The 23,593-nt window shown below is 48.0% G+C and overlaps 1 protein-coding gene and 1 long non-coding RNA gene across 5 annotated transcripts in view; one reads left to right on the forward strand and one right to left on the reverse strand.

The window, feature by feature from the left end:
• Positions 1-23,593, forward strand: part of NHSL2 (NHS like 2) — a 252,935-nt gene that overhangs the window by 147,059 nt on the left and 82,283 nt on the right. The gene's annotated exons all lie outside the window — the stretch shown is intronic.
• Positions 1-23,593, reverse strand: part of LOC102155092 — a 31,668-nt gene that overhangs the window by 596 nt on the left and 7,479 nt on the right. Inside the window, exons 3-6 of one of the 2 annotated variants that reach the window (XR_005386334.1) lie at positions 13,422-13,536; positions 12,473-12,582; positions 10,589-10,782; positions 9,609-9,675 (exon numbers count right to left, since the gene is read on the reverse strand). This is a non-coding gene — a long non-coding RNA (uncharacterized LOC102155092). Of the gene's footprint in view, positions 1-8,635; positions 9,676-10,588; positions 10,783-12,472; positions 12,583-13,421; positions 13,537-23,593 lie in introns of those variants that run through there. The other variant, XR_005386333.1, reaches the window with a different exon arrangement.

Raw genomic sequence — 23,593 nt, forward strand, 5'->3', positions numbered from 1 at the left:
GTGGCTGATTCTGCTTTGCAGAAGAATGCACCCTGATGGCCTCCAGGATCCAGCCCAGCAGCGGCCTGAGCCTTCTTTATGGGGCCTCCATCCTGAAGCAAACTCTCATTCCAGAGCTGTCCATCCCAGGCCTGGCTGTTCAGACTTCATTGCCCTTAACTGTGCCTTTCACACTCATCACCATCAGCAGCATCAGGAGCAATATTTAGTGAGTGCCTACTATATGACAAGCACTAAGATAAACACTGTATGTGAATTAACTCGTTCAATCCTCACAACTCAATAAGGCAGATACTATTTTCTCCCCACATAGTACAGATGAGGACGTGGAGACAAAGAGTAACCTTCCCACCCTTGGATTCAATGAAAGGTAGTTAGCTAATAGGATGGAATGGGATGGGATCCAGAGCAGTGGTCAGCATGAGTTGCCCTAAGGGAAAAATGAAGGGCCTGTCCTCCTGGGGAGAAAGGAGTTGGTGAAAAGCAGAGGCAGGTGACTTTGTTGGTGGGAGGGCAGAGTGACAGAGTTGCGCATCCAACAGTCCCTACCTTCCCAGAATGAGGAGGCTGTATTCTCTTGCTTGAGAAGGAACAGCATGATCCCACAAGGGTCTCTGAGGAGACTGCTAATGTTCAATCCCTACTGATGACAATGCAGATGTTCTGGCAGACCCAAAAGCTCCCGGGGGATGGAGATGGAGGAGGCTTTCGTTTCTCCCCCAGAACAATGGCAGAAGTGTCGCCAGCATTTCCTTTAGGCCACACCAGGGGGTGCAACAGCTTGTTTCTGGCCTCTAGCTTCTCAGAATTTACTGGACCTCTGTCAGGAGGCTAGAGAAGCAGGTACCACTCTAACTGAGGCAATTGAGATGTTCGTGATAATAGATCAGAGTCCTTGCACATAGAATAATATTCAAAATTCACCCTAGAACCCATTTTTGTGTCTTGACTCAATGGAACTTCCTGCCTGCGATCCAGGGCAAGGAGGCCTGACAGGGGCTGCAAAGCACAGATGGCAGCCAAGATGGTGGCAGTGCCTCCAGCAGGCTGCAGAATGATAAAAGACTATGAAGAACCCGGTTGTCAGGAATGCTTGTCTAGCGTGTATGGTTCTGCAACTTGTGTACTGTGCCAGGGTGCCCTGTGGATGGATGGAGGGTGAAATCCAGCCCAAGCTGGACAGGGACAGGACAGCATCTTGAGGGATTTTAATAGTATTACATGCAAGGTATATGTAAGGTATATTGTATATGTACAATATATATTGTGTAGTACTGGGTCATTATCTTGACCATGATACGTGTCCAGGCCATGTTTATGTGTCTGTGTGTGATGTGTGATACGGGGTCTTATATACTTCAAATCTGTCATAAGTGATATTCTGTGTGAAAGAGCTGTTTGCAATTTTTCTTTTTTCTTTTCTTCATTCAGTCTTATCTTTTTGGTCTCTATTCCTTTTAAACGTATAGATGTAGGCTGTTTGTGTTGACCACCACATAGTATTCCATCGCATGAAGAATAAAATCGCTTTTCCGAAGCCCTCTGCTGATAGAAACTTAGATTGTATCTCTTTTTTACCATTACCAACTATGCTACGGTGAACAGTCTTGTGTAATTACCCCTTGTATATGTAGAAATCTCGTATGTGCCTGGAAGTCAGATTGCTGGGTTGAGAGGTATGTGTGTCATGAAACTGCTCCACATTCACCCAAGAGTGTATGAGAGACCCTCTTTCCCTAAGTCATCATCAACGTTCCACACCTTGCCCTCCCTCTCTGTTTTTGCAGCCACTGCAAGACCTAGCCACAGTTATGCCACATGGTCATCTCCCATCTGACCTTCCTCTCTCTCTTGCTTCTTCCACATCACTGCCAGGTCAATCTTGGCCTCCTCCAGGTTGCAAACGGAAAAGGCAGGTAGGTGGTGGTCTCCCCAGAACAACCCATCTCTCTGGGCTTTCATTCCAGGCTGCTCAGATGACAGAGTTGGAAATGTGTTGCCTGCTTCCTCCCTTACCCCCAGGCCCTCTGCAGAACACTCCATTCCAGAGCTACTAATCAAAAAGGAACATTTTCTTTCTTATTTTTTAAAGATTTTTGGGACACCTGGGTGGCTCAGTGGTTGGGCATCTTGCTTTGGCTCAGGTCGTGATCCCTGTGTCCTGAGATCGAGTCCTACATTGGGGGTCTCTGCAGGGAGCCTGCTTCTCCCTTTTTAAAGATTTTTAAAATTTATTTATTTTAGAGAGAGTGTTCACAGTGGGGGAGGGGCAAGGGAGAGAGTGAGAGAGAGAATCGCAAGCAGACTCCATGCTGAGCATGGAGCCTGATATGGGGCTCCATCCCAGGACCCTGAGATCATGACCGGAGCCTAGATCAAGAGTCGGATGCTCAACCAACTGAGGCACCCAAGTGCCCCAGGAACATTTTCTTTCTTCAACGCCTGTTGAAGGTGCCACTGTGGTCTGGCACTCCTGTCCTCTGTAGGAGGAGGCTTGATTTCTACTTGTGAAAGGCAGCAGGGATCTGATGTGAGCCTTTCCTGTGGGAAAACATTTCCTGCCATTGCCCAGATTGGCACCTTTTTTAACAACCATAACAATGTGTCCCAAATTGGAGAAGGGAAATGTAAAACAATACCCCTCAATGTTGCAAAGAACATAATGGCCAGAATTGAATGTAAGCCCTGCCTCATCCGAATTTATGTGCAGCAAACTAGAAATTCGGAACCTGTTCTGTAGTCTAATCATCACTTCTCCCCATACACCCCAGGCTTCTGGGCCATTTCTTCTGAGTCGAGGGACCCATTCCCTTTCACTGGATTCTTGTGGGAACCTCTGACCAGTTTGCCTGCCTCCATGCTCTCCCCCTCCAATCTTCTCAGTTGTGGAGATAGGTCCCTCAGTAGTTCCTTATTACTGTTGGCACAATTTCCCCAAATGTGGAACCCCCACCACTGGCATTAAGCAAAATGCCCTTGAGAGGTATGAATGAATGTTTCCTTTTATTTGAATGCTTGTGTATTTATTTTTCTATCAGAGGACACTATTAGTAGCATACCAAATCCATGACTTCATGGAAGTACTATTGCTTAGGAGGAAGATGAAGTTCAGAATCATAGACTGGCAGAGCTGAAAAGGGTTTTAGATATTATCCCACCCACTCTCATATCTTTGCCTTTACTTCCAATTCTGATACTCACCCTGACTATATCTCTGCCTATCGAACTCCTACTCAACCTTCAAAGCCCATCTCAAAAGCTGCTTCTTTCACAAGTTGCATATTATCTCCTGCAATGGACTGAGAAGTCTTTGTAATGAGCTTCTCATTTGGGGGTCCACTCCTCCACTCCCATCTCATGCCCAACATAAGAGGTCTCAAGCAATGTCTGTGGGAGAAATGAATAGCCCTGCCATCTACAGAAGTGCAGAATAGGAATGGTCCCAGCTAAGTCCCTTGAAGGCTGTTTGGGGGCAGGGACTGCACTTAAGGACTTGACTGTCATGAAAAGAACCTCAGAGGCTCCTCAGCAAGGTCTCACTGAGCACCTTCTTACCCTAGGCCAGGTCTGCTCTGGGTGTCGGGCTCTATCATAGCCTTCTTCCCAAGGAGATGATGCAACATGTTCCCTGCCATACTCCTCTCAAGAGGGAAGCAGAGCCCTCTTGCTTGCAGAGGTCAGTGACAGGTTCCAGTACCAGTTTTTAAAGATTTTATTTATTATTTATTTATTTATTTATTTATGAGAGAGAGTGCACATGCAAGACAGCACATGTGGTGGAGAGGGAGACACCAGCTGCCCATTGAGCAGGGAGCCTGATGCGGGGCTGGATCCCAGGACCCCAGCATGATCTGAGCCCAAGGCAGACGCTTAACTGACTAAGCCCCCGGGTGCCCCTTCAAGTACAATTTTGACAGGTTGTTCTAAATTGGTTGCTTTTATTTATTTATTTTTAAATTGGTTGTTTTTAAATAAGCTTTAGGAGACATTCCACCCCACCCCATCTCCCCTGTGCAATAAACAAGACATTTTCCAACTCTCTTCCCCCAGCCGCTTCTGCAGTTGTTGGAGCTGATCTACACTCTGTGATTCTCAATAGCTTCCCTTTCAGAGAATGACACGTTCTTCTGCTGTCCTCTTTTTTTTTAAACCGAGTTGGCTTTTCTGATTATTAAAGTAAAACGTGTGTCTTTTTACTTATTGGTAAAGAGCTTATTACTTAAAGCTCTTTATGTAATAAAGTTATTAACCATTTTTTGCCCTGTGCTGCAAATAGCTTTTTATTTCCCACTCTTCTTTTTTGTCTTTGATTTCTGGTTTATTGTGCTTTGGAATGTGCTCATGTTTTTTTTCTTAACGACACTCAAATATGTTGCTTTTTTCCTTTGTGTTTTCTTAATTCGGAGAAAGTTTTCTTCCCTCTTCCCGGATCAGAGGAATACTTATCTATATTCTCCCCTAGTGGCCAGGGAACGTTCACCGACCTTGTCTCTTTCTACTCCTGGGTTTCCCTCTCCAAGCCCCCACGCCGAGGCCCCTCCGCTTGCGGGTAACACAACCTTTCTCCGGGAGAGGCCAAAGCAATCAATCAGGTTGAGGCTTTAAAAATGCTAATGAGGGCAGCCCTTCCCCTGTCAATACTCCAGTCACTCCCTTAGCCCCTTTGAGAAAGGGCAGCTTGCTGTGGATCCCTCCCACCGATGTCCTATCTCCCGCTTCCTAACCTCCTTAGCGGCAGGGAGAGTGAGGAAGAGAAAAGTGGGTAGGAACCTCTGGTACTCGAGGGTTACCTCGCTGGCACTGCGTCTCCGATGTATACTTTTCACCTCTTCTCGGCAACTGCATTTTCAATTAGGCCCGACTCCAGAACTCCCGTTGATGCAAAGTCCCTGAGAATCTAAACGCCAGAGCCTGAGCGGAGTCACGCGGCCAGCAGCTAGAGCCCCGCAGCAACCGCCAGGCAGGAACTCCTGAATCTTCGCCTGAGTGCCCGGCCATGGTTGCCATGGGAACTCAAGCGCTAAATTGCTTTGCGCATTTAGAAGCTGAAGACCTCAGCTTTGACGCCTGTAGCCCAGCAATTGATTGACCTCCAGTTAGGTTTTTGTTATTCTCTCGAGGCATAGCCTGCTTGTGTCTTGCCCATCTCCCCTGAGGATTGCGTTGGCGAGAGAACTGAACATTTAGCTCAATTTTTGTAAAAAAAATAAATAAATAAAAATAAAAAAATCTTTGTACCTTGATTTATTCCAGAAAGAATTTAAGGTGGCTTACAAAGTTACACCCAGTACTTGGAAAGAGCCTAAATTAGATGTAGGAGAGAAAGATGAGGCAAGAGGAGAACAAGGATTACCAGTGAAGAAGTCCTGACACAAAGTGAAGGTCAGGAAGTCCTTTCTTGATAAATGTGAGTCCCAAAATTTGGCTGTAAGCTTTCATGGCAGATAACAGAAAGGGGAGGCATGATCAGTCATGGGATTCGCAGATAAAAGCAAATCCATTGTTTATTAAAAGCACAGGTGTTCCAAACCTTGAGACTAAAAACTCTGCTTCCCCTGCCCACCCCTCCTCCTCCCTGCCCGCCCTGGAAACTAAATTTCTTAGTTTTTTTTTTTTTTTTCTGTAACCCAGCATGTTACCTGAACAAATGGAGGCATATTTTAACCTCAGTAGATGGTCTTTCTTCTTCTTTTTTCCACCTTTCTTATTATCATTGTTAAATAAATATTACATGTTTTTGTAGAGGAAATAGCTCAAATAACCATAGAATAATACTATGCAGTCTTGGATAAAATGTGGTGGTTCTTTGTGTTAAACAAAAAGTGTAAGGTGCAAAAGAAGAATGCGTATAATCTCATGCCACCATCTAATTTCTTGTATATGCACAGAACATTTCTGGCAGGATGCCTAAGAAGCGGTCTAGGGGTCAAAGAGACTCCCTTTTCTCTGAATTCTCTTTGTAGTCACTGAATATTTATGTTGTATGTGTGTGTACATTAAGAACTCAAAAATATTTTTAAGTGAGTAACACACATATGCGTAAGAGTTGTTAGAAGGTGGGGAAATGGGAAATTTAAATCCAGAAAATTTAGAAAAGAAAAAAGTCTTCGCAGGTTTTTTTACCACCTGGATCTGACTACTGTTAACCTTTTATTATTATTATTATTATTATTATTATTATTATTATTATTATTTAAAGATTTTATTTATTTATTCGTGAGAGATACACAGAGAAAGGCAGAAGGAGAAGCAGGTCCCCTGTGGGGAGCCTGATGCAGAACTCCATCCCAGGACCCTGGGATTATGACCTGAGCCGAAGGCAGACACACTCAACCACTGAGCCACCCAGGTGCCTCCCCCCTTTTTTTAAAGCAGACTTTTTCCCGTGTAAACCAGTACTACCTTTCTGCAGGGCAGTATGGCAATGTTTCTAAAGCTCTAAAAATGTGTGTGCCCTTTAACCTGAGGAGATAATGAAAGGAATGCCCAAAAATGCGTGCATGGAGATGAACATCAAAATATGGGTTATGATGTGGAAAGAATGGGGTGAAGGTGAACCCAGTAAGGGACTGGCTAGGTAAATCAGGGAGCGTCCCTGTAGTGGGACGCTGTGCAGGCTTTGGAAATGAAGATCTCTGGTTACCAAAAGGCTCTTCAGACTGCATTAACCCTCACCAGTAGAGTCAGCACCCTGTGCCTTCTTTCCTCAACATTATTATGATGCATTATTTGTTTCTGTGTGCTTACGTAACATCTCCCCCCCGCCGCCCCTACCTCCTCACACTAGACTGGCAGGTCCATAAGGATATAAAATATCCTCATTTTTTTTTTAATTTTTATTTATTTATGATAGTCACAGAGAGAGAAAGAGAGAGAGGCAGAGACACAGGCAGAGGGAGAAGCAGGCTCCATGCACCGGGAGCCTGATGTGGGATTCGATCCCGGGTCTCCAGGATCGCGCCCTGGGCCAAAGGCAGGCGCCAAACCGCTGCGCCACCCAGGGATCCCAAAATATCCTCATTTTATATAAAATATGCCTATTCTATTCCTTATGGTATCCCAAGTACCTTACAAGGTTCTTGGCATATAATAGACACTCAATAAATATCTGTTGACTGATTGACTAAATACATAAACAGAAAATCAAGGCAATTTTCTTGCCATCCATCTCAGGTATCCCTCAGTCTCCAGATGGACTGTCAGTGTTGCCTGGAAACACTTTTAAAAAAAAAAAGATTTTATTTATTTGTTCATGAGAGACACGGAGAGAGAGAGAGAGAGGCAGAGACACAGGCAGAGAGAAAAGCAGGCTCCATGCAGAGAGCCTGATGTGGGACTCAATCCCAGGACTCCAGGATCACGCCCCGGGCCGAAGGCAGCGCTAAACTGCTGAGCCATCCAGGGATCCCCCAGAAATACTTTTCCTTTCCCCTAATCTCTAGGGCAGCTGCTTCACATATTCCCTGGATCGTCATGCCCCAGCTACATCCCATCTACCTCTAGGCAATGATTTCATCTTCTACTTCCCAGAAAAAAAAATAAGAACCAGCAACTGGAGACCTCCTCCCATGCCCTCCCTACCTCTCAGAGCCTTGTTCTGTGACCTTCAGAAATCAGGAGGCCAGTGGTAACCCAAGCTAGCACACATTTGGCTACACTGATGGGAGGCAAAAAGCACTTACCTCACCCACTTCCTTCTCTGGAACTCTCCAGCAATACCCCCTCCCCTTTCACTATTAGTACTCTTGAAAGAGTAGACTATTTTCTGCCTCCCATTCACTCTGTCCTTATTTGACTCAAGGGCACAGTTAAATATTCTGCTCTATACATGATCATCTATCCATGCAAGGGCCTTTATGTTCTTTTTTTGTTTGATTTTATTTTTCCTTTTCATCTTTCATCCCCACTCACATCCTCTCTCTAGTAGGTTGGTATGTGTCTCAGAAATACAGGTGTCTTTGAAAATATATTTATGCATGCTTTTAATGGACAGAAATGGCGTTGATTCATAGATGATATTCTATATCTTTTTTCCCTCAACACTGTTTTTGAGGTCTCTCCATGCTGCTACATGCACATCTACTTTATCAACTTCTGGGGACTGCACACATCTACCCCAGTTTACCTCTGTGCTCCTCTAAGACCAGGCATCTTGGTCTCATCAACTCCCTGTGACCCCAAAGAATGCTACAATAAACCCTCCCTAACTTGCCCCTATGGGTTTGGGCAAGAATCTCTCTAAACCAGCAGTTCTTTTTCTTAGGGTTTTATTTATTTATTTGAGAGGGAGAGCACAAGTGGGGGCAGAGGGAGAGGGAAAAGCAGATTCCCTGCTGAGCCTGGAGCCCAAAGCCCAGAGCCCAGAGCCCAGAGCCCGGAGCCCGGAGCGGGGCTCGATCCCAGGACCCTGAGATCAGGACCTGAGCTGAAGGCAGATACTTCACCCACTGAGCCACCCAGGAGCCCCTCTAAACCAGCAATTCTTAAAGAATGGTCCGCAGGGGATCCCTGGGTGGCTCAGTGGTTTAGCGCCTGCCTTCAGCCCAGGGCATGATCCTGGAGTCCTGGGATCGAGTCCCACATCAGGCTTCCTGCATGGAACCTGCTTCTCCCTCTGCCTGTGTCTCTGCCTCTCTCTCTCTCTCTATGTGTCTCTCATGAATAAATTTTTAAAAAAAGTGGTCCGTAGACCTCTAGGAGTTACTGAGACCCTTTCAGGGGGTGCCTTTTTCACTAGGTTGATGTTCGCACCCAGGGCAAAACTACTGGCACCTTAGTAAATTAAAGTGGTAGCACCCACCTGTACCATTGGTCATTGCGTACCTCACCACCGCACACTCTCAGGGGCCAGGAAAGCCAGTTTTATCCTTTCATAACCCAGTAAAAAAAAATGTTATTTTTAAAATTAAATCTTGATCATTGAATTCAAGTCTTTTTAATAATCTGAGCAGTCCAGGTGGCTCAGCGGTTTAGCGCCGCCTTCAGCCCAGGGCCTGTGTCTCTGCCTGCCTCTCTCTCTCTCTCTCTCTCTCTCTCTCTCTCTCTCTGTGTGTGTGTGTGTGTGTGTGTGTGTCTCATGAATAAATAAATAAAATCTTTTTAAAAATAATCTGTGCAATGAAATGGGAAGAACATGTAGAGCACTTGTGCTGTTTTGCTGAAGTCTGAGGGCTGTCTGGAGGAAAAGTGTTTGTGCAGTTGTTGGAGGTGTAAGCTCAATAGGTCTCTTTTTTCCATGGAACATCCGTTGTGTTTGAAAGAAGGACCGATGAACTACAGTTATTCAGGCTTGAGTAGTTGGCAGGCGTCTTCTCAAAAGTGAACGAAGTGAGCCTGTCACTTCAAGGAAAACAGCCCACAGTTTTGTTACCAAAGATAAAATTTGAACTTTCAAGCACAAATCAGAATTTTAGAAGACTTGTTTCTGCCACCATGAGCTCAACAGCTTGCTGAGACCTGAAGGCTTTCTCTGCCTGCTCCTTAATTTGGTGTGACCTGTTGGAATTATCATGAGTCCCTCTCCCAGAAAATCTTTGAGACAAGGGTGTCAGCTGCCCACCTGGATCACTAAGGCCCTATGCGTGACAGCCTGAGCAATCTTTGCTCACCGTGTTGCAGGAGTGCCTTGTTCTGCATCTTCATAAATGTTGGAGTAGTGAGTCAGGAAGGCTGCCACTGCAGGGCAGGGGAGAAACACAAACAATCATGACACTAAAGCTTAAACTTAAGCTCCCTCTCTCCCCAATCTCCCCACTCAAACCGGACTGTCCCATCCACTCTTCATACACAGTTGACTCTTGAACAACATGGGGGTTAGGGACACCAACCCCTCACATAGCTGAAAATCCACATACAACTTTTGACTTCCCCAAAACATAACTCATAGCCTCCTGTTGACCAGAAGCCTTCCTGATAACATAAACTGTTATTGCCTATGTTGTATTTTATATGGATTATATACTGTGTTCTTAGAATAAAGAAAGGAAAACATCGTTAAGACAGTCACAGGGAAGAGAAAACACAGCTGCACTTCTCTACTGTATCAAAAATAATCCTCGCGGAAGCAGACCCATGAAGTTCACCCTCACGTTGTCAAGGGTCAGCTGGACTTCCAAGAGCTGGTGACTGTTCCATTTCTGTCTCGGCCCTGACCTTGTGGACAATGTGCCCAGAGGCACCGCACACCCACAGTAGCCAAGCTGAGCTCTCTCCTCTCCTCCCTGTTCCTATGCCTCTCCCAGGGCTCCCTAATTTGGAGAGCGCACTACCCATTCTATCCTCAGGTTATCTCCTCCACTGTTCCTTCCCACCCTGGTACTCATCCTCAGCCCTCAACCCTTCTCACCCCACACCTTCCCACCACCTCTGACCAGTCTGTTCGCCTCTCTCGAATCAGCCTTCCACCTTGTAGCCCCCATGCTGATCTCCCTCACCTAAAAGCTTTCGTGGCTCCCTGTCACCTTCAAGATAAAATCCATCACCCCTTCTCCTGACACACAAGTCCTCCGTGGTCTGCTCCCGACTACCTCATCTTCTGCCTCACTGTACTAGATCACTCTTTGTCCCCAAACACCAGGTACCTTCATACCTTTAGGCTCTTGCTGTTAATGTCCTCTGCCTGGAATGTCCTCTCTCCAACCCTCATCTTACTGGCAAACATCGCTTCATTATTTGAGGACTGGCTCGGTATCACCTTGTCTTGAGGCCCTCTTCTCCTCTGGCAGAAGGAATTTAACTCCAGGTGCTGGCAGCCGGCAATGAGTGGATGACCGGGGAATGAAACTGAAATTGCATCAAATAAGGGCTGGTGTCATTGACGTGGCAGAACTGGAACTGGTCCCTAAAGGGAATACTCTTAGCAGTAACTAACATTTATTGAGTGTTTGCTGTGCACCAGACCTTGCCCTTCCCACTTTTTAAATTTTATTTTTTACCTTTTGAGAGAGAGAGAGAGAGAGTGCACAAGCCGGGAGGAGGGGCAGAGGGAGAAGCAAACTTCCCGCTGGGCAGGGAGCCCACTCTAGGCTCAATCCCAGAACCCCGGGATCATGACCTGAGCCAAAGGCAGCCGTTACTGGGCTACCCAGGTGCCCCGCCCTGCCCACCTTATACACATTCTCATTTCACCCCTCCAGCAACCTCCAACTAGAGTTACCCTCACTTTAATGATGCAGAACCTGAGGCTTGGAGAAATACATCAGTGGCTGGTCTTTACTGGGTGGCAGCTTGTTGATCTACTGGAGAGCACTCTTTTGTCATAAGTGGCAGGGGAGAAACAGTGTCTAGAATCACTTGCAGTGGTGTGTCTTGTTCATACTGGAGGCAGTGAAGCGCATGTGGGATCAGGAGCGTGGGGCCCTGTGGTGAAGTGCAAAGACCAGGGTGGAGTCTAACACCACTCTGTCTAGCTGTGTGACCTGCAGCTCACCCCTTAACCTATCTGAGCTTCCATTTCCTAACATGTGAAATGAGGATAATAATAGTTGTCTTGCAAGTCTGGGATGCAGACGAGCTATGAGGAATAGCTGGAAGAATGGAGCACAGCATGTACTGGGAGGGCCTCCATCAATACCGAATCACTTTCCTCCCTCCCAGGTGCCCAGGGAAAGAAGTATACACTGGTGAAACTCACACATGGAGTCAGGGAAGCTGTGCTCTGACTCTGGCATTGCCAAGGCCTTGCAACTTTCAGCCTGTCACTTTCCCTCTCTGGGCTATAGTTTCTTCTTGTAACACAGGGAGTTTTGTCTTACAGCAGGTGGATGTTTCCCTTTTCTTTCCTTTTCCCAGCCACACAAAAAAGAAAGGTGTGTGTGGGGCGGGGGGAACACACCAGAAGAGAACTGGGGGAAAGGGTCAGGGTTATGCCAACCTGGAGTTCTGTGGTTTGTGGAAGTTCGGCATGTCTGGCAACAGGAAATAGTTCCTGAAGACACAGGCTTTGGACCCTGGTAACCTGGAAGCGAGCTCAGGGCTCCTCATCAGCATCTGCAAAACCAGCTCCCCCCCCCCCCCAACACACACACCCTTTTCTGGGAGCTGCCCCTACAGGTTGGGCCTCTGCTGAGACAGGCCTTGAGCCAATTCAGGCATCCAGCTGCTTGTTGCCATGGCAACGTTCCAGCGTGCTTTGCATAGTGACAGGGATGCGAGGCTTTGCTAACAAACTGCTTTGTAAAGGACTTCATGTCTTTGGGAGGAACAATTCTGTCTTCTTTTTCACATGAACAACTTTGGGAGCTATGAGGGATTTGGCAAGTCACTTGCCCTGTCATGGCCTGTGCCCTTGGGCTTCCCTTGAAGGCAGAAATTGGCAGCCTTTATTTTTCTATTTCCAAATATACCATCACCACCCTCCTCCTGTCCACTCCCCCTCCGAAGGAAAGAATGGTTTTTCCCTTAGTTAGAGCTCTGGTGAACTCAGCATGTTTAGGAAAACGGGACGAATGGACTGTTTTAACCATTCACATACCCTTGGCTGATTGCACGGTCAGCCTGCAGTCCCCCTTTCTTTGTTCAGGATGCCAAGCGATTTTCAGGGTAGAAGTAGGAAGACCCTGTATGGTCCTGGTGAATGATTCCCTGGAGCAAGAAACGTAATTAGAATTTAAAGTAGAATGGGAAGAAAACCAGGCAGACCTGGGTGAATCCTGCTTTTATCACTTACAAGCCGTGTGATCGTGGACAAGTTATTTAACTTTACTTGGCCTCAGTTTCCTCAAATGTGCAGTGGGGAAGATAATAGCAGCCTTACAAGGGCATTATTGTAGGGTTGTTAGGAGGTCACATCTTATGCTTGCCTGAACTCACTGTTTCCATTGCCTGATCCTGGTTTGCCGCCTCTTGCCCAAACCAATATCACAGCCTCCTGACATTCCCATTTCTTCTCCAATCCCCTCTGGTCCATTGTCCATGTAGTAGACAGGGTGGTCTTGGAAAATTTTCAATGAGATCCGATCGCTTCCTTGCTTAAAACTCTCTAGTAGATTTCCCATTGTGCTTCAAATAAAATTGGCCACTTTCCCCTGACCTCCTCCACCCTAGGAGGAGGCCTTCTTTCCATTTCTCAGAATCGTTTCTCCTCACCTCGTGGGCTTGGCACCTTCTGTTCCCTCTGCTGGCTCCTTGACATCTTCAGTTCTTAGCTCAGGGAGACCTTCCCAGACCACTGATCTAAACTATCTCCCCACACTCATCCCTGTCGCTCACCATCATATCACCATGTGAATTCTCCCACCCCCAGCATTTTGATCACACCAGCCCTACGTCAATAATTTACACCTTGAGTTATTGTCTGGCTCTTCTGACTGGCTTGTCAACTACTTCTGTCTGTCCTGTCCATCTCTCTATCTCCCAGTGCCCAGCACAGGACCTAGCTACAACAGGCCCAGTGAAATCTATTCAGTGAGGGAATGATATACCTGGGAACAAGCCCTGAAAGGTAGCGGAGCACAGCGCATGTGCTCAGTCCCCTTCTTTTGTCCTTCTCCCATCAGCTGGGTGTAAGGCCTGCAGCCTCCAAACTGGGTGCATAATCTATTGGGGTACAGGATAGAAATATGAGAATCCCTAATCACATGTATTTTGTTACACAGTTCTTTATATTTTACAATTTATAAAATCCATTGGTGCGATATTACATGTATAGTGTTTATACAGAAATATATACCTATAGGAATATAGGCTCGAGTATACTTGGTGGCCACAGCCAACAGGAAGCAAAGCGGCAAGCTCTTGATAGCCTGTGGACTACAGATGGATTAGGCTTGACCAGCATTGAAGTTTCCCAGATTGGAGGATGAATGCTTTGGGGGTCAGTGGGGGCTATGGGGAGGGTGGGCAGCATGAATGCTCCAGTTCTCTGACACTCCCTATTGCTTCCCCCAGCCTACTTCACAAATGTCCTGCCCCACTTCCTGACCTTTGGAGGCATGTGTATTTCCAACCCTGGCTATGGTTTCCTTTGAAAGTCTCTCAGAGACCCTCCTACTGTGAACCATGGTGCTCATCTAGCCCCAGGGGGGAAGTATATAAGAAAAACTGAGACCTGGAAACCCTCTGAAGGCAGCAGCTGGAGTCCCTCATTCTTGTATCATCGGCAACCTTGAACAGTTTGGGTGTTCAGATTATTTGAAAACAAACTTGTTGACTAAGGTCAAAGCCTAGGACAGCCCTTTGAGCATCTGAGGTGAGAGGACCCTTAAGGAGCAATTAGGTCTATGTATTTAACTGCCCAGGTGGAAATGAAATGGGGCTCAGAGAGGCCCAGGACCTGCCCAAGGTCATAAAGCATCAGGCCAGTGCTCTGTCCCTTGTGCTGGCCTCTCTGCTTATCCTCTGGGATGAATGCTTGTTTATGATCCAAGTCTTGGCTGGTTCCACCGTCTTGGTCTTGGCCTGCTACTCATCAGCACAGGCTCTCAGAAGGCTCTCTGGCTTTCTTACCAGGACAGGAGCCAAAGAAGAAAACGTGCCTCAAATCACAATTCCATAGCCTACTGCCCTCCCTAAACCCACTTTCTATACATCTAAACCTACCCTTCCTTGGATATCAGAGGCATCAACACCCTTCTAGTGGGTCCTTGGGTCCAAAATATGAAGCATGCAACTTACCTTGAGTGAGGGCCTACTATGTGTCAGGCTTTTATTTTTAATAAACTTTTTATGAGAAATCAACACACACACACATACACAAAAACACACACAAAAAATGCACAGGGGTACCTGGGTGGCCCAGTCAGTTAGGCGTCTGCCTTGGGCTCAGGTTGTGATACCAAGGTCCTGGGATTGAGCCCCCACATTGGGCTCCCTGCTCAGCTGGGAGTCTGCTTCTTCCTCTCTTTCTCTGCCCCCAGTCCACCTCCCACCCCGCTTGTGCTCTCTCTCAAGTAAATATATAAAATCTTTTTTTTGAAGTGCATACATCAGTGAATGATTATAAAATGAATACACCCATATACCCATTACCCAGGTCAGAAAGTTGAGCCTGACCAGGACTACATAAGCCCTCCTCAAAGCAATTTGTAGCCATCATTGCACACCTCCTCACAACAGCTGACAAGAAAGGGATAAGTAATTCAATCCACTTTACAGATAGCAAATTCTTTTTCTTGAACTCATTTAATTCAGCCTTGAATACTCAAGAAATTACACTTTTTTCCTCCAATTATTATTGGAGTCGAGTAGGCATTAGAATAAATACATGACTATTAAATGTAAAAAAGATGGTCTGCAGATATGTAAAATTCCCTGCCATACCACTACTTCATGTGCCACTAGCAAAATGTGTACCACACTTCAGGGACCATTGCATTGTATTGTGAGAGTAAACCCAAGGGAAAGGCTGTTTACAGCTGGGAAGATCAGAAGAGGCTTGGAAGCAGGACAGGAGGCATAGGCAATGGCCCTACCAGTCATGGAAAGGATGTGGCCTTGAGGATGAGAGTGTGCTCCTGGCTGCAAGCTAAGGCTTGAGAAAGCTTCACGGAGGAGGATGCTGAATCTTGAGAGATGAATACGGCTTTTAACGAGCAGAACTGGGGGTGGGGAAGAAACCCTTCCAAGCAGATGGAATAGAAGACAGCATTTTGGGGGGCTTGGAAAAAAAGCTGGTACTTGATGCTTGAGTGAGCCGTGACTGATGGAAAGGGATGAAGTTTCTCCAGGACATGGCGCTGAGTGGACTGCCTGGTATGTCAGGACCCGCTTGAGTCAGAGTCAGGGCTGTGTATTCAAATTCACTTCTCCTTCTGGAACTCGTCCCTGGAGCCTCCCCATACCAGGATAGAGTGTGTGCCGATCATGGCAGACAGGGCCAGTGGAGCAACAAAGAGCTGGACTTGGAGTCAGCCTCACATGGGTTCTCGCCCTTGACCATGCCACTTTCCAGCACCACCATCCTCCCGAAGCTCCATTTTCTCCTCTGCAGGATGGGGACCCAACATTGGCCTATTGCAGGTGATTGTGAGAAGTGAGAGCACAACTGAAGTGACACACTGGCTCTCTTCCTAGCTCTTGGGGTCCATTGTTACAGGAGTCTGGAGATAGTTCCACCCACCTCATTCCCTTTCCACCCCGTCCTCCAGCCCTGAGTACAGCTAAGCATGGCTGATCAGGGGACAACACTGAGCCTTAAACTCTTTCACTTCGAGGAGATGGACCCCAGAGGCGCTGATTTCAGGCCTCAGACTCCTCTGTCCCCTCTTCAGGTATGTCTAAAGGCACCAAGTCAGGTGAGGAGCCTGGTCCTCTTCCCTGCATAAACACTGCTGCTTCTGGCCTGGCTCGGCTTGTGCACGTGCTGAAAAGAAGCCCTTTCCTTGCCCCCCAAAGTCCACATGAAGACACCACAGGGGACCTAGCCCCCTCCATAATACCCATAAGCCTGAGCACAGTGCTCAGCACAAGGGATAGCTGAGTTCCCTAGCACCTTTCCACGGGTAGTGGTCTGGCAGCAGTAGATCCATTAGAACTGCTGCCACCCGCATCACACACAGCCCGGGTGTCCACCCTGATAAGTCAAAAGGAGTGAGAATATTTTGAGAATATCTTGAGTTGCTAGGAGCAGGAAGACCAAGCTTTGGAGGGGTTGTCAGGGAGCAAAGGAGAAGTAGGAGGAAGAGGATGAGAGAAGGTCTGCATGGGCAGGGTAGCGTGGTCCATACCGATTTATCAGCAAAAACTAACCAAGATGTCCTCTGGGCCAGGCCCTGCATAGGGCACCCTCGAGGGTCCAAATTCTGACACGTCCCTCGAGCAATTCACAAAGCTGCCAAGAGTAGAGAAGGTTCATGAGCCCATGGAAGATTTCTAACAAATTCAAGACATCTATGTTTAGGGACAAGTTGAGTGGCTCAGATAGCCAAGGCTGAAGGTACTCAGAGAAAGGGAGTGAGCTCTGCAGACTCAGAGTGGATGGCGAGAAGGCTTTAATGGAATTATGGGGTTAGAGCTGAGTAGAGAAGGTGAGAAGGGGATGAGAAGCACTTTTTTAAAAAAGATTTATTGGGGCACCTGGGTGGCTCAGTAGTTGAGCATCTGTCTTTGACTCAGGTTGTGACCCCAGGGTCCTGGAATCGAGTCCCACATTGGGTTCCCCACAGGGAACCTGCTTCTCCCTCTGCCTATATCTCTGCCTCACTCTCTATCTCTCATGAATAAATAAATAAAATCTTTGTTTTAAAAAGGTTTATTTATTTATTTGAGAGAGAGAGAGAGTACAAAGGGGTGGGATTGGTAGGAGCAGAGGGGGAAGGAGTCTTAAGTAGACTCCGTACTGAGTATAGAACCTGACACAGGGCTTGATCTCATGACCCTGAGATCAGGACCTGAGCCAAAACCAAGAGTCCTATTTAACAGACTGTACCACCCAGACACCCTGAGAAGCACTTTTTAGCAAGGTGCCTACTGTATCTGCCTGGTGCCCCTTAGTTAATGGAAGTCTCAAGTGCCCCTGTCCTGTGCCTTTTAGAACCATCTCCAGATCTCATAGTTCTGTCTCTTTCACCCTCTCTTCAGGCCATGTTTACAACCTTGAACCTACCAAGACTCACATCTAGGACCCACCCCAAGTAGAGAAGAGGGCAGGGACCAGATGTTCCCTAAACCTTACCTTCAAGGTTTTTGCCACATACATAAACCTCTCCCATGACCATGGTCATACATCCATTTTCCCAAGATGCTTCCCTTTTAGCCTGTTACACTTGCTCTGGGACCTCTGTTTCCCAAGCCCTCTTTTTTGGCCCCAGGAGGTCTCCTTGGAGGCCTCCTGCCACATTCCACAGTGAGCTACAAGGCCTAAGCAAAGATCATACCATCCTGTGACTTTTCTGTATAATTATGTCTCTCCAACTAGGCTGGGGAGCCTTGAAGTCAGTGTCCACCTCCCTCTGTAGCCTCATTCTGGCACAGGGGTGAGGCTTCAGTGATGTGTGTGGAATTGTTGAAGAAAACTGAGAGATCCTTGATGGTTGGGGGCCTGGCAGGAAGGGTTTCTGGCAGGGGGAATATTCCAGAATTTTATTTTTTAAGATTTTATTTATTTATTTGAGAGAGAGCTAGTAAGAGCACCAGCAGAGGGAAGGACAGAGGGAGAGGGAGAAGCAGATTCCCTGCTGAGCTGGGAGCCCAACACGGGGCCAGGTCCTGGGATCTGGTGGCTGAGCCCAAGGAAGCCATTTCACCAAATGAGCCACCCAGGGCATCCTAGTATTCCAAATATTTAACAGCATGTCCTTTCTCTTTCTGGGTCTGGCCAACTCTTCTTCATCCTTCATAACCCAGTCCAAGTATAACCTCCTCTAGGTGGGTGTCCTCCAACTCTTCCAAACTGAAGAAGCTTTTCTTGGTGCTCCCACATGTGGATCTTTTCCCTGGTATAGCAGTGATCCCATGGTACTGTTACACTCTGTGCGTGTGTCTGTCAGTTACCCCTTGTAGATGGTGACTCGCAACATATGTGTCCCCAACACCTAGCATAAGACCCGCCTGGCCAGAGTAGATCCCCGAGAACTTGAAAGAATGGCAATGATTCGGTGGGTAGGTAGGTGGGTGGTTGGATGGATGGATGGATGGATGAACGGACAGGTGGATGGATGGATCCCACTGTAGACCTCGTGCCCCAAAGTCAGAAGGCTCTGCTATCTGGGTGGTGCAGTGCTCCAAGTCTGCTAGGCCAACGCTCTAGCCAACCCTGTACTCACAGTGCTCTGTGGCCATGACTATGACAGACAGGTCTTCTGTCTCTGTGAGCATGAATCCAATGACATCAGGTTGGACAGTCCCACAACTCCACTAAGTTAAGTGAAGTCACTCAAGGCTGCCTAGCTCCGGCACCATTGATTCCAGGAACCATGGCCCTTCCTTGCCGCCAGGCTGTTAGGGCTGGAGTGAGCAGCTGAGTCAGCACAACCTGCCCTGTGTCACTTACCCCACAGGGCTGCAGCACTTGCAGTGAGCAGCTGCATGTATTTGGAGAGGGAGTAGGAGGGAGAGGGTGTGCATGTGGGAATTACAGTGGCACTCATGGAAGGAGCCCTCTTATTGGCTGCCGAAGGTCCCAGTTCCAGGCAGTGAATCTCTGGGCTGCAGCTTGGCCCTCCCCCTGGGAAGGCAAAGCAGGCAAGGGAGGGGAGAACAGAGTGAGGCTTCAAGTGTGTCTGACGAGGAGGCAGGTACACCTGGTGGCCACAGCAGGCATGCGAGAGGCATCTGACTGTGTTTGCTCCAAGCCTACAGCCTGGCAGCCTCATGCTCTGCCCAAATTTCCCCCAGGTCTGTCAGGACCCGAGCCCAGAGTCTGTTGGCAGCTGTCATTTACAGAACTGGATCCGTCCCCCAGTGGAGCAGGGAGCTGTATCACTTGGAATTCCTGGGTAGCACATTCCTTCACTGGTCCCTGTCACACTCCCGGATTAGGCTCTGTTATTGGCCCCTCGCTCCTGCAAGCTTCTGCAGATGAGCGAGGAGCGGCAGCAGAAATGACAGCTCTGAGAGCAGAAGCAGCCAGGGACTGTGAGGGCGGGCGAGTCGGGTCCCTGAGGGTGCCTGTGCTCGCCCTGGCTGCGGAGGCAGATGGGGCGGGGGCCATGCTCAGGGCTCGCTAGAGTTCTCCTGGAACCTGCGCTGCTCGACCTGAGTAGAGCACTAAGCAAGAGGGAGGGAGGGAGAGAGAGACTGAGGAAGGGGGAGGGAAGGAGGGAGGGAGGGAGGGGGAGAGAGAGAGAGAGAGAAGAGAGAGAGAGAGAGAGAGAGAGAGAGAGAGAGAGAGAGAGAGAGAGAGAGAGAAAGGCTGAGAGAAGCTCCTAGCAAGCTCTAGTCCAAGTGAGAGGGTCAGTTCTGGACAATCGTGTGCCAGGGGCACAAGTGGGATTTGGATGAGCCATGTGTGTGAGAAGCAAAGCTGAGGTGATGTAAGCACCTGGGGAGGAGCACAGGCAGAGGAAGAGGAGGAGGAGGAGGGGGGGGGGGGAGGAGGAGGAGGAGGAGGAGGAGGAGGAGGAGGAGGAGGAGGAGGAGGAGGAGGCAGCCACCGGGCGGCTGCCTGTCCAGAACAGAATGATGGGCAACTCTCACCACAAGCAACCGAGGAGTAAGCGCCAAAGCAGGATGCATTCAGCAACAGGTACTCTCTTCCTTTCCCTCCTTTTTCTGGGGCTCCTACAGCCAGGGCCTCCCCAGCTGCAGCCGCATGGGGCCCCTGACCCTTGGCGTGACTTGCAGGGGCTGGCAGGGGGCGGGGAGAGTCCGATGGAGATGTGGGTGAACTCCCAGCTCCGCTGCTCCTGCACCAGCCTGAATTGCATAAGTCAGAGCTCCCTGAGCTGGCAGGGGCCAGCCTCTTTGCCAGCAACCCCATGTAGCCTCTGAAGGGTGGCTGGACCATCAGGGAAGTGAGCAATGTGAAGTTTATTGCTAGGACTGTGCTTTCTGTCTGGATCCAGTAGGCAGAGACCTGAAACCATGCATGGCTTATCCTTTAGGAGACTCCTTTGTTATTCAAACCCTCATCTCCCCCAGCAGCCCCCCTCCAATCTTGCACTGTACACCTACACCTCTCCTGGCTCTACCTCATATGCTGCATGCATAGAATGATCCAGACAAATCAGTTTCTTGCTGTGTAATGCCCTGCCCCCACCTCCTGCCCCAGCCCTGGAGGAGAGCTTTCCTCACTGCATGGGTGAGAGGAACACATGCCAGCCTTGAGCCAGTTGCCCTCCTACCCTGGGCATGCCCTGTGCCATCACTTGGCCTTCTCCAGACATGAACTCAAGGGTGCTGGCAGAGTTCCCCCCCAACAGCCTCTCCCTGGAGGCTGACAGTATGGAAATCAGGGAGACAGAATCTGGAGACAACTTTTCCTAGCTCACCTTCCCAAGCAGTGCAAGAGCAATGTGGATGAAACTACTCTTGTCACAACCACTCCACCACCACCACCAACAACAACTGTTTTCCCTCCCGCCTAATCCTCGGCCACTTGGGAAGCATCTTCCACTGCTACCTCTGATCAGGCCACATGCACTAGGGCCAGGGGTACTTTCCCTGCCCTCCTCCATCTATCTTGATAGTACCCCCTTGTCTCCCTTCTCATTGTCCCTCCTCACAGAAGAAGCCCCTGGTTCTCTCTGTACCCATTTGGGAGGCCAGCATCTACCAATCAGGCCAGTGGGAAGGAAAGGAAAGTTTTTGCCAAGTTTCACTCAAGTTTACCATAAGAAAGCAACACACAGATTGGTGTCTTGCCAAAAGCCTGCTACGTTCAGGACCAGAGGGTTGTCTCTGCCTTTTCCTGGGGACTCAGCTGGCCCAGTGGTTACAGGGAGTTGTCCAGGGCCAGCCAGTTCTAGAAGCAGCCCTAGAACGGGGATCTCACAGGGTGTCGGAGCAAAGGAAGCTACAGGAAAACAACTTAGAATGTGCTCCAGCCATGGTGACTGTCACTGGGGTCCACCTGACAGAGCTGGGCTTGATTTGACCTCCTAGGTGGGCTTAATTTGGGCCCCTGTGGGGCCCCAGCTAACAGCAGGTATTCTGGACATTGAAGTGTCTTTGGAATCTTCTGGGGACATACTCTTCTGAACCCACCATTAGGTGAATGGCCCAGCCACCACCTCATAGCATCCTGCTTCTCTGCCACAGAGCTGGAGGCTCAGGACCCACAGGTGTTAAGTGGAGATACTCTGCAGCCCAGTACAGGAGCTTGAGGATCACTTTCCTCATAAGTGCTGGCACTACAGCTCGGGACACTTACAGGCTGCTATTTCATTTCTTAGAAATCATTCTACATCTCCAATGCCAGCTCCAGTCTAGGGTCATCCTAGAAGCAGTAGCTGCTAGACCAGCTTCTGGCAGCATGAGGAAGTGGCCTCAGGGCCACTTCTCCCTCTCTTTCCCACTCCACCTCCTGACCCATTTCACCTCCTGCACCCTGCCTTTCCCCAGCACTGTACCTGCTCACTCATCATCCTTAGCAGTCCCAGAAGCCTTGGTTGAACACTTAGTCCCACTGGGCTAACTAGAGAAAGGACTGGTTTGCCTCTCGGCCCTGGCTGCCCAGGAGATAAGCACAGGAAACATCTGGTGGTCTAAGGGAGGAGGTGAGGCCCAACCACAGGAGGTAGGTCTATCCTAAGGTCACCCGGAAGATCCTTATGGAAGAAGAAAGCACCTCTTCCATTGCCCCTTATCTGCAAATGTCCTTTCTTCAGAGCTCTGACTCAGGCCTGCATCTACTCTCACTCTATACCCTCTCCTTTGGCAGTAAAGGACACATCTACAGACTTCCATAGGCTTAGCCTTCATATCTCTATTCCCCAATTAAACTAACATTTAACTGCTCTATCTCGACCTGAATGTTCCACAAGGACCTCACAGTCAGCTAAGCACACTTCGCACTACCCTTCACCCTTGCAAAGAGGCTCCCCTTTCTCTCATCCATTTTCTCTTGGTGATACTACCATCTCTCCAGTAACCCAAACTCAAAACTAGAGTCAATGTCTGCTCTTCTCTCTCCCTTCCCTCACAATTAAAATTTTCACTCATCCATCCATCCACCCACCCATCCATCCATCCATTCAACAAGTGTTTACTGTTGAGTCTTCCTCTGAGACCTGGCAGCCTCTCCTCTTATCCACTGTCAGTGTGAGTCCAGACCTTTGTTACTTCTGGCCTGTTCCAAAACTGGGCTCCACCTTTGCCCTTCTCCTGACCATGCCTAGTGCAGCAAGCCACCAGAGTGATCTGACCCTGCACTCTCATGCTATGAACCCAAGCTTTGCTAATTTGGGGCAGGGAGGTCAGGATTGCTCCCAATGTGTGCCCCACTTGTCCCAGGTGGTCCAGGGGATCATTTGCACATGATCTAGAGAAAACTTTTTTCTTTTACCTTTCAGAATTCTGCATATATTTTAATGTGTATCAGAAAAAAAAATATAACTAGCAAATCTAACCCATGGTTTCTCATATATTTTTTATTGGGGCAAGATTAAATGTTCTAAAGTGAGTCTTTTAAAATAAAATAGTTAAGTAAATAGTAAATAGTATTACCGGTGGTGCATGGAAATGGAAAAAGTTGAAAATTGCCTTAAGTTTGGGAAGCACCTGTTTCTAGGGTAAAGTGTATGTTCCTTAGCACGACGTGAAGACTTTCCATGATTGGACACACCTACTTCTCCAGCCTTACTTCCTGTTACTTCCTTGATGATCTAGCCATCTTGAATGACTTTTGGTTTTCCAATACACCATGCTCATTCAACTTCCATGCTTTCACAAACGCACTACCTTTGGCCTGGAATGCCCCCCTTCAAGCCTCCGTCTTCTCTTGGCAATTTCCTATTCATCCTTGAAAGCTCGGACTGAGTGTCTCCTCTTCTCTGAAGCCTTCCCTGACTGATCTCTTTCTTCCATACAAAATTTATTAACAGTTTATCCTTTCATCCTCTGTACTAATTTGGTACTTGTACATAATTCTATCATTACTGGCAATGTCTTTTCAATGTGCTTTCATTTGTCTTTTTTTTAAATTAAGATTTTAATTTTTTAAGAGCAGTTTAGGTTCATAAAAATTGAGAAAGCATAGAGATTTCCTATATACCCC

This window comes from Canis lupus, chromosome X, assembly GCF_011100685.1.
Source record: "Canis lupus familiaris isolate Mischka breed German Shepherd chromosome X, alternate assembly UU_Cfam_GSD_1.0, whole genome shotgun sequence".
Taxonomy (NCBI): domain Eukaryota; kingdom Metazoa; phylum Chordata; class Mammalia; order Carnivora; family Canidae; genus Canis; species Canis lupus.